This window comes from Eulemur rufifrons, unplaced genomic scaffold (genome assembly GCF_041146395.1).
Source record: "Eulemur rufifrons isolate Redbay unplaced genomic scaffold, OSU_ERuf_1 scaffold_158, whole genome shotgun sequence".
NCBI classification, from domain to species: domain Eukaryota; kingdom Metazoa; phylum Chordata; class Mammalia; order Primates; family Lemuridae; genus Eulemur; species Eulemur rufifrons.
The window spans coordinates 42501-53726 of record NW_027182940.1 but is presented as its reverse complement, the minus strand read 5'-3'; positions in this window follow the sequence as shown (position 1 = coordinate 53726).

Here is an 11226-nt window from a genome sequence, read left to right as displayed (position 1 = left end):
ACCAGAGAAAATGGCTTTGTGGGGGGGTGGGAGGGGAAGAGGGCAGAAAGATTTTCTGTCTTTTTAAAACTTCCCCCAGGCTTTTGGGAACTTGCAGCCCGGCCTGCATCCCTGAGGCACGTTAACTCTTTGGTTATAACTCCAGGTGGCCCCCAGGGTGGGCGGCCCACAGAGTTCAAGGGATTTCTTCTCAGCAGAGACGGGACCTTTAGAACAGCTAACTGCAGTAATTGCCTGAAGCTGAGAACCAACCCTCCCTCCTTTAAAAACCTCTGTATTTCTGCCTAGGCCTATGTTCACGAAATTTGGGGGTTTGAGACTGAGAAGCTCTACCCTATTTATTTCCTCCTTTGTCAGCAAAGTAGACTCTCTGTTTTCTTACTCCTCATACCGCTTGTCCTCGTTATTCGGCCTCGTGGACAAGCAGCTGAGCTTTCGGTCACAAGTCCACACCCCAGGGTGGAGGGGTCCAATCCACCCCTGTCCAGACCTGGGCCCTTCCTGCCTCCCTCTCGAGACGATCTGTTTGGCAGCCCAGCCGCCTTGGACTGGGCCACAAGGAGGACACAAAGTAAAGACCCAGCCCCCCCGCCCCCCCCCCCCACACACACACACACGGCAGTGGCGGTGGGTGGCAGTTCTCCAAGGGTTTGGGGCTTTTCCTGAGGCAGGAGACGGAGGGGACTGATTTCTTTAGAGCTCCGTCCCCTCCCCCATGCGCTGTGCCGCCTGGAAGCGGCAGCTCGCGGGGCGGGGTCGGGGCTGAAAGCGGCTCCGCCCGAGAGAAGCCCGAGGCGGCTACGTGCAAGCGCGCATGCGCAGTCAGCTCGCGGGGCGGGGTCGCGGCTGAAAGCGGCTCCGCCCGAGAGAAGCCCGAGGCGGCTACGTGCGAGCGCGCATGCGCAGTCAGCGCAGTGAGTGGAGGAGGGGTGGAAAACGGCGGAAGGGCTCCGCCGGGGGCCCGGCCATCTGTGCGGCCAGGCTAGGGGTTTGCCTCTTGGGCCGGGAGCTCGTACCCCGCCCCCAGCCCGCAGGCAATCCCGAGGGGCAGAAGCACGACTTGCTGGGCACCTCCTCGGGCGAAGCGGTCGCGGTGGCTGGGTTACGTGGGGCCCAGACGAGTCTCTGGTTCTGGGAGCGGCACCTCCCCCACGCGCCTCTCCTCTTGGGCCTTCACCCCTCCCCCCCCCCCCCCCCCCGCTCCGGCCCCAGGGGATGGGAGGAGTGGGGGGCAGGGAGACGACCTCAGGGAGGAGCCAGACCAACTGAATGAAAGCTTTTCATGAACTCGTGTGTCTTTGCCAGGGAAACACCATTTCTGGAGTCTATGAACTAAAATAAAATCTTAAGCCGCCCCCCGCCCGCCACCGCCAGCTGACCCGTCCCGTGGTTGGCCCAGGGAACCCTAGAAAAACCCTTAAACCTGAGCTGCTGCCCCGCAAGGACAGGGGAAGTCAGACACCCCTCCCTGATGGAGTCAGATTTTATAACAATGAGATACTGAATGTCCGACGGGCCTAAGGCCAGGCAAGACAAAGCTTAACGCATATCTAGCAGGCCAACCGTTTACTGAACTACAGGGCACTTGAGTTTTGGGTAAACTGTCCAGTGGCTTGTCTGTGATTAGCAGACCTCCTTACCTTAACTGAAAACATGATGCAAAGCCTTTAGGCAGAGGTTCATTTATGTCATCAATTGCAAATCAAAGAATCTTTAAACCCAGCTGTAAACCTGTAAACACCGCACCCTCCCTCCCCCGCCCCCCCCCAACTGCCAGATGTCCTGCCTTTTCAGCCCAGACCAATGTACCCCTTCCATGTTTTGATTTGTGATTTTACATGTAATTCCTGTCTCCCTAAAATGTATGAAGCCAAACTGTAACCCACCCCACCACAATGGGTCCGCTTGCTCAAGGCTTCTTGGGCGTAGCTCTCTGGGCCATGATCACGGCCGTTGGGCTCAGAATAAAACTCTTTAAATTATTTTGCAGTGATTTGGGGTTCTTTTCCATGGACGAGTCAATCGTGTTCACATTATTTTAGCCTTGGGAGCTTTTTCTTTTCTATTATGTCTGATCCTGATCGCTAGCCAGGTATTCATTCATATTTTTGGTTGGTGGTGGTGCTCAAGCTCGTCTTTGTACATCCCAGATTGGCGTAAGCCACCGTGAATATGTTTTACACCTTCCAAGAGCTAGCGCTTATTGCCGTATCATAACCAGGGCTCGCAGCAATTTTTCTTTTTTTTTTTTTAAAGCTGCTTCCACTTTCCACCTAGGTATACATACGAGTATCCCCTTTAAATGAATGCTTGCATCGAGGAACCAGGAAGTGGTTTTTGTTGTTGTTGCTGTTGTTGTTTTCCCCCAGTCATTTATCTGCTCCTCAACCCTCATTATTTATCACACACACACACACACACACACACCCCCACCCCATCTCTGTAGAAAAGCTCACGGAGATTGTTCATCCACCGCGTGCTTTCTGTTGACAGTATCTGAGACGATAAGGAGCACCATGCATTCTGTTCTAAGAGAAAAATTGCATATATCAGTATGATTATATTTTACTTCTTGTGTGAATTTAGTGGATCTCATAAAAGCTGATCTTGATTTTCACAGCAGAGAAAAGTGGGCTTCTGTTTTGGTTTTGTTTTTGTTTTTCTGGAGGGGTGGTGTCTTCACATAAGTGATCATCTTTACAAGTATGCTATATGCGAGAAATTTCAGAAAGCTGCAAAGAGTGACTTGTTGACAATGCTTGCATTGAATGATGTATCTGAATCTGTGAATCGAAGGGGTCAGCATCTGACCAGAAAGCACTGTTAGAAGAAGAGGGGTTTCGGGTCTTTTCCTAAATTGTATCTGCCTAAGGCGGAAAATATTTCTGTTTCCCTATGACATGGTATTTTCCTCACAAGCAGTGTTAATGGCTCCATATGTCTCTAGACTGGCTGCAGAGCAGAGACTCCATGGTCTCCACTACTTGACTCTGTCTGTCCAAGAATGGCCTCCACAGCTCTCCTCTGTGAGATATCCACTCTCAGAGGTGGCACGGTATGGTGGGTAGGGGGATATGCTGGATTTTGAAAACTCAGAGTTTGAACTCCAGTGCTTTATTTCTTAGCAACATGAACTTTGTCAGATCACATCACCCTGCTGAAGCCCAGTCACCTAAAGGGTAGAAAATGCAATGGATAGATTGACGCTTCTCTTCTCTTCTCCTCTCTTCTTTCTCTCTTTCTTTCTTTCCTTGTGTCTTCCTGTCTCTGTCTCTCTCTCTCTCTCTCTCTCTCTCTCTCTTTCTTTTTGTCTTTTTCTTTTTTTTCTTTTGACGGGCCCTCACTCTGTTTCCCAGACTAAAGTGCAGTAGCATCATCATAGATCACTGCAACTTCAAACTCTTGGCCTCAAGCGATCCTTTCCCCCTAGGCTTCCCAAAGTGCTAGGATGCAGTTTTATTTTTATCTGTGACACCATGGGAGGAAATATCTTTTAGGGTCATAGGGTCAGAAATTTAGATCTCTTCTTTGAACTCATGGTAGCGGCTAACTGGGATTTTCAGTGTGTAAACGTAAGCCACTTGTAATTTCACCAGTACTCCCGTTACTTGTCATCTATTCAGGAGGTGAACTCTTCTTCCCCTACCATCTACTGTTCAAACGCGTTGGCCACAAGGATAATTTGAATATCAGATTCAGAGCACAAATAATTAAGGTCCTGTAGCGTTAATAAGTAAAAGGGGCCACACACAAACCTGTGGAAGTCTGTGTCCCTTCCAGTTTTTTTGTTTGTTTGTTTGTTTTTGGGCCCCCCCCCCCCCGAGACTGAGTCTCACTCTGTTGCCCGGGCTAGAGTGAGTGCCGTGGCGTCAGCCTAGCTCACAGCAACCTCAAACTCCTGGGCTCAGTCGATCCTCCTGCCTCAGGCTCCCCAGGAGCTGGGACCACAGGCATGTGCCACCATGCCCGGCTAATTTTTTTCTATATATTTTTAGTTGTCTGGACAATTTCTTTCTATATTTTTAGTAGAGACGGGGGCGGGGGGTCTCACTCTCGCTCGGGCTGGTCTCGAACTCCTGACTTTGAGCGATCCTCCCGCCTCGGCCTCCCAGAGTGCTAAGTTTACAGGCCTGAGCCAACGCATCCGGCCTGTGTCCATTCTTTAATGTTGTGTGTTGCTCAGTTATGAAAAGGCAAGGGAACATAAAATCCGAGTTTTAGGGATGACTTATAGGCTCAGTATTCTTTTTTTTTTTTTTTTTTTTTTGCCTCCTCTAAGCCTATGTGAATATCAAGGAGGGTAAAAAATTCAGTGTTCTCAGTTCAGTGCCCAACCAACCTCTGTTTCCAGAGTAAAAATTGAGCATCCTATTACACCTTTATTTCCCTTTGGTATGCTAAGGCCCAACTCGGCAGAGAGGTCACTGTTTATTCTCTTGGCTAAGATCACATGTGCCATAGTCTGTCTGCTTTGTCTCCTTTAGGGGTAATCATCCAATCTTACCCGGGCCCCTCACATCCTCGTGACAATAGGCCTCCTTGGTTTACTGAAATAGAAAAGACCGGCTCATCAGCAATGTTTGATCGGTTGCTTCAGAAACAAATGTTGTTCTGCTTTCTTTACTATGTTTTTTTTTTTTTTTTCCTTCTTTCTTCCGTCAGACCCAATCCGATATAGGTGGGAGAGAAGGTAACCGGAGCCTCTTGAAAAACCGAAGTGAACCAAAGCGAGCTCACAGATTCAGATAGAAATCAGGAGGAAGAAAAATTGAGAGATAACATGGATTTTCTGTCTAGCGGGTGTTCTCACACTTCAATTTTACCAGAAGCGTTAGGTAGGATGACGATGACGATAATTGTGACAAACACTATTCTCATTGGACAGATAAGGAGGCAGGCTCAGAGTGACGAGTAACCTGGGCCTAAATAGATCGCTAAGAAGCATCATAGTGTGTTCCTTGGTTACGCTGTTTTGTGAAGCTCAAAAAGTTTGGGGTGCGCGTGCGCGTGCGTCCATGTGCGTACGCAATCATAGGTGTTCTAGTAAAACGGATATGAGGTAGGATTTCCCATACCTTCAATGATTTCATGTCCTGCAGGAACATAATGTTCCGGGATCAGGTTTTTATTCTGCCTTCTGTGCCACATGCTCAACATGCCTGTGACTTTACAGCCGAGACTTGCTCAGGGGGAGCCCATTCTCATCTTCTGGGAGGTTCTGCTAATCTTTAAAAGACAAGGACATAGGAAGATGATCCTATAACAACGACTGTGACCACGATTAAAGGCTTACTGTTTACCACGCGTGCTTCTGTGGGCTTTGCCTGCATTTGCTTTTTCACTCTGCACAATATCCCTGTGGGGTAGGCACCATGATTTCTGCATTTGCAGATGAAGAGGCTGAGGCTCAAGAGGATGTATGACTCGCCAAGTTACCAAACACGGAGTGTCGTCCAGGTAGCCAGTCCAGGCCCCCCGGCTCTGCAGCCACTCTGCAATGCTGATTCTGAGCCTGACCGTTTCATCACTGGTGGCTCCCTGAGAACCTTGACTCGGCCCCCTTCCTCAGTTCACTTGGGAAACATATTCATGTGTGTGTATTTCTCTCCTTCCCTCTCCCACCCCCCCCCCCCGTTTTAGTTTTTATTATTTTGAAAAGTGCATAGAACGATAAAAACTTTAAAAGTAGGAAAAAGCTTACGGAACACATAAGGACACAGAGAAAGAAAATATCTGTGTACAACAGTGCAACGCATTTGTGTTTTAAGTCGTGGTGTTGCAAAAGAGTCCAAAAGTTTAAAAGAAAGAAAGAAAAACAAACAAACAAACAAACAAAAAAAAAAAAGCCAAACCACCATGGAAAAGTTTATGAAGTGAAAACACTTACAGTAAGCTAAGGTTAATGTATTATTGAAGAAAGAAATTTCTAAAGGTAAATGTCGTGTGGCCTAAGTGTCCAGGGTTTATGAAAACCTACAGTAAGTAATGTCCTAGGCCTTCACATTCACTCACCACTCACCGCCAACTCACAGACTCACCCAGAGCAACCTCCCGCCCGCCCTGCAAGCTCCATTCACCGTAAGTGCCCTGGCCAGGTGTCCCACTGCACAGAAACCTATTAGACTGCATTTCTTCCCATTACTATCAGTAGTTGTACATTTCTTAGGACTGTAGGCCTACGATACACCTCCAGGCATAGTTAGGGGTTGGGAAGAGGAGGGAAGAGGCCATTCTTCATTTATTTTTTTTTTTTTTTTTGTTGAGACAGAGTCTCACTTTGTTGCCCAGGCTAGAGTGAGTGCCGTGGCGTAGCTCACAGCAACCTCAAACTCCTGGGCTTAAGCGATCCTACTGCCTCAGCCTCCCGAGTAGCTGGGACTACAGGCATGCGCCACTATGCCCGGCTAATTTTTCTATATAGATTTTTAGGTGTCCATATAATGTCTTTCTATTTTTAGTAGAGACGGGGTCTCGCTCAGGCTGGTCTCGAACTCCTGACCTTGAGCAATCCACCCGCCTCGGCCTCCCAGAGTGCTAGGATTACAGGCGTGAGCCACCACGCCCGGCCCATTCTTCATTTATTAATTGGGTAGCATGGGGGCAGGGGAGGCAGTTTCCTCCTTCTCCCCCTCTTGTTTTTCTTTATTCCTCTCCCAGTTCCCCCTTCCATCGTCTCGATGGATTTGGATGAGACGTAGACATTTTCTACGTCAGGCCTTAATCATACCGAGGGAGCAGGAGAAAAGTAAGCCGCCTACCATGACACGATGGAATGGAAGTTTGTCAGCCATTGACTGCTGTGGCATTCCGACATTTAGTGTCTTCAGGACATTCTATATTTCTGCTATCCCACTAGAATATATCTCCTCGATCACTACTGTGTGGCCACATCCCAGCTGTTTCGTGAGCCACCCTCAATGTTCGTGACGATGTAGTGTGGGGACTCCCTCCGTCTGGTGCCTTAAACTCGCACATTTGGGGTTTTGTATCAGGATAGCAAAGCGATCACCTTTAAATAACCTGGCTGGCCATGGTGGCTCATGCCCGTGATCCCGGCAACTTGGGAGGCAGAGACGGGAGCGTGACTTGAGCCCAGCAGCTGGAGACCAGCCTGGGTAACACGATGAGACCTCATCTCTACCAACAAAAAAAAAAAAAAGAAAAATTATGGCGGGTGTGGCAGCATTTGCCTATAGTCCCAGCTACTCAGAAGGCTGAGGCAGAGAGGATCACTTAAGCCCTGGATTTGGAGCTTGCTGTGAGCTACAATCAGGCCAAGGCGGCCTGGGAGAGGACAGAGTGAAAGAAATCCTGTCTCAAAAAAAAAAAAGAAAAGAAAAGAAAAGAAAAGAAAGAAAACAAGACCGATAACACAACACAACTTAGAAGACTTGGTGTTACCGAAAGCTCGGCCACTTGCCCACGAGGCCGAATAACGAGGACAAGCTGTTTGAGGAGGAAGGAAAGAGAGAGTCTATTTTGCCGGTAAAGGAGAAAATAGGGTAGACCTTCCCATCTCAAGCCTCCGAATTTCCCGGAACATAGGGCTAGGCAGAAATACAGAGCTTTTAATGAGGGGGGGAGGGGTTCTCAGCTTTAGCGTTGATTGTGGTTAATTATTTCAATCGTCCAGGCTCTGCCAAAAACAAAGCCTGTGAACTCTGCCGGCCGCCCACCTGGGGGGGGGGGCGGGGCAGGGGACCACTTGGGAGTTTTAAGAAAAGATTTAACCTGCCTTGGGGACATAGGCCAGACTACAAGCTCCCAAAAGTGGTGGTGGTGGTGGTGGTGGTGGTGGGGAGCGTAAAACGACAGAACGTCTTTCTGTCCTTTATTGGTTTCTCCTTTTTCCCCCCTAGGTGCCAAAAGACCTGAGACTGATGCCGAAAAGAAATAGGTACAGGCGCCCACGTGCACACACAAAGATATACGATCGAATACATCGTGTTGACAGTCGGGGAAACTGGAAGATGATGGGGAAGTATCACGAGCAACTTTGTATTTCTTCCAGGACAGGAAAATGGACACGAAGAGAAAAATTCATCGTTCTCGGCGTAGGATAAAAAGCCACATCTTGTTACTTAATATAATTCATTCTGTGATTTAAGTTTTTATACGATATGATATTCGATAAGCCTAAAACACAAGATAAAAGAGAAACAAACAAAAGGGAAAAAATAAAAATAAAAAAGACGACGGGCAGAGGCCTACGGTCCCGGGAGGAGGCAGAGAGCGGGAGGAGGGGCGCCTCCCGCAGACAACAGGGCGGGTGGGCGGAGACCCGCTAGAGGCTAGGGCTGCCCCGGGCGGGCCCAGAGCTGCGGGCCCGGGAAGAAGAGGGTGGGACCGTCCGGACCGTGCTCTCCTCCCCGCCCTCCACACCTCCCGGGAGTCAGCTCTTAAACTCCCAACGTCACCTGACTTTCCGGATCCCGAGGTCTGATCAAAGTGGCCGCTAGGTGACACCCAGCAACCGCTGCCGGTGTCATCCTGAAAAGAACGGACCCTATGACTGACGGGGGTGGGGCGCACAGTGGGTGGCCCGGCCAGCTCCCCTTCCTCCTCGGAGCGGATCGGATCATCTGGAACTTTATCCAGAGAGGAGAGAGTGCCCCTGGGTGTGTGCTAGAAGCCGGAGGGTTGGGGCAGGGACCTACCCAAGAGAGAAGTAGAGTACAGGGAGTTTCAGAGTTGACCCACTCACCATCTCGCCCTGGTCAATACAAGAGTGGCAATATCTGTCACCGTGGAATGAACACTTGGTACCGAAGACCTTTGTCTATGCTGGCCCCCCTATGCCTAGGGGGGGGCATGTGGCCAGAATCTGACATCCTAAACGTCTTCGTAGAAAGAATTTGGGGGTGGGGGTGGGGGAGAGAGACAGAAAAAGAAAAGAGAGGGGGAAAGAAATGGCTGCCACAAAACTATCAGAACAGAGAAGCGACCGATAGGGCCTATCTGGTTAAGTTCTTTCCCTACCCAGAGAACGACTTGACGTAGCTGACGTCACTGCAGTCAGGCCACGTTCCGGTGGACACAGAGAGTCAGGGATAGAATTTCACGCTCGGCACTGTCTCTCGGGACAGCGGGAAGGTGGAGGGTGGCTGAGGGTTCTATGCTCCTTTATCACACACCGTCAGGTAGGTCAGGTAAAATTGAGGACAGATTTCCAGTGTTTCGAGAAAGGAAGAGCACTCGTGCAGGCCATCTATCTGTACGTGGGAGAGTGTCCCCGAAAAGTGGCTTTCAGTGCCGGGATGTGCCTAGGCCAAGAAGGTACACGATCCTGAGTGAGAATGGTCCGTCCCATCGAGTCAGTCGGTAGGAGGCCACCGGGTCGAGACGGAACTGCCCCCCCACCCGCCCCCGCCCCCGCCCCCGCCCCCCAGAGCAGACAGACTCAGAATGGAGTCACTCGGTGCCAGTGCCCTGCCCGGGTGCCCCATCATTCAACCGAACTGGGAAACAGGTGGGCTTTCCGACCCTCGGGAGGGAGCTTCACCGGCGGGCGGACAGATCAGAAGGGGCCCGGCTCCCTTGAGCGGGCAGGCTGGGGACGGTCGGTGGGGTCTCTTGACAGGAGGCACCACGGAACCCTTGAGGCAATGTCGGGGGCACCTATGTTGCGGTCCAAAGCTAGCGTCTGAGAAGTCGTCCCGAAAGCATGATGGCGTCAACAAGTCCCCTCCGTTCAAGAAACGAGATTCATTTCTAGAGGAGGGCCACCCCCGCGGGAGGACCGTAGGCTTCCTGTGGACATTCTCTTCAAAAGGCAATTCACTCAGCGGAGTGAAAATCGGAAAAATCGCTGTCCTCTGACGCAGCTGCAGAGAAAAGATGGCACCAAAATCAATGAAACACACACACACACACACACACACACACAAACACACCTCCTCCCATCTGAACGAGCACTCCGGACGGTCACATAGGGAGAGCGACGGGCTCTCTTCCCCCCCCCTGTGGTTTTCTACCTTTTGTTGCGGTTTTTTCCCTCAGTGGATAGAGGAGGAGACACAGGGGGCTCAGCCGGCATGCGAGTGGGTTTATCATCCTCTGTGAGTATCAACACGCGACACCACCTAAGTGAAGGAACACACCGGTGTTTCATGTGATGTGGCTCAATGCCTGGCAGATACGAGCCTTTGCAGGCCTCCTCGTGATCGACAGGACGTCGCCTTGGACACGGACACATCTTGTCCCTCCCTCCCGAGGCGATAGGCGGTTCCGTACCTCCTCGGGGCCAGGGCACAGTCTGCCTAGGCACCTACAACACGTGTGGCAACAGCCTCGATGGCTCTGCCATGAGAACGAACTCCCGTGGCACGGGGGTGGGGTGGGGGGGGGTCGGGTGCTGAAGAATTCAGCTGAGTGAAGGAATGCCACGGGATTCAGAGTGCCATCGGTGGGCTGAGAGGCGAGCAGGGCGGGCTTTGAAAGGGTAACATTCTCCCTGCCTTCCGTCTGGCTGTGAATACAGAACGTACACGCCAGGCGGGGTGGCTCACGCCTGTAATCCTAGCACTCTGGGAGGTAGAGGCGGGTGGATCGCTCAAGGTCGGGAGTTCGAGACCAGCCTGAGCAAGAGCGAGACCCCCATCTCTACTAAAAATAGAAAGAAACTATATATCTAAAAATATATACAGAAACAGTATCTAAAAATATATACAGAAAAATATTAGCCGGGCACGGTGGCGCATGCCTGTAGTCCCAGGTACTCGGGAGGCTGGGGCAGTAGGATCGCTTGAGCCCAGGAGTTTGAGGTTGCTGTGAGCTAGGCTGACGCCACGGCACTCTAGTCTGGGCAACAGAGTGAGACTTTGTTTCAAAAAAAAAAAAAAAATATATATATATATATATATATATATATATAAAAATATATATACACACACACACACACACACACACACACGTATATCCAATTAGCTGGGCATGCTGGCACATGCCTGTAATCCCAGCTACTCGGGAGGCTGAGGCAGTCTGATCGCTTGAGCCCAGGAGTTTGAGATTGCTGTGAGCTAGGCTGACGCCATGGCACTCTAGCCAGGGCAACAGAACGAGAGACTCTGTCAGAAAGAAAAGAAGAGCGAGAGCGAGAGAGCGAGAGAAAGAAAGAAAGGAAGGGAGAGAAAGGAAAGAGAAGGAAGGGGGGGGGAGAGAGAGAGAGAGAGAGAGAGAGGAGAAAACTATTAAAAAATTCGGGACCAGATCCATCGGTCGGTACTC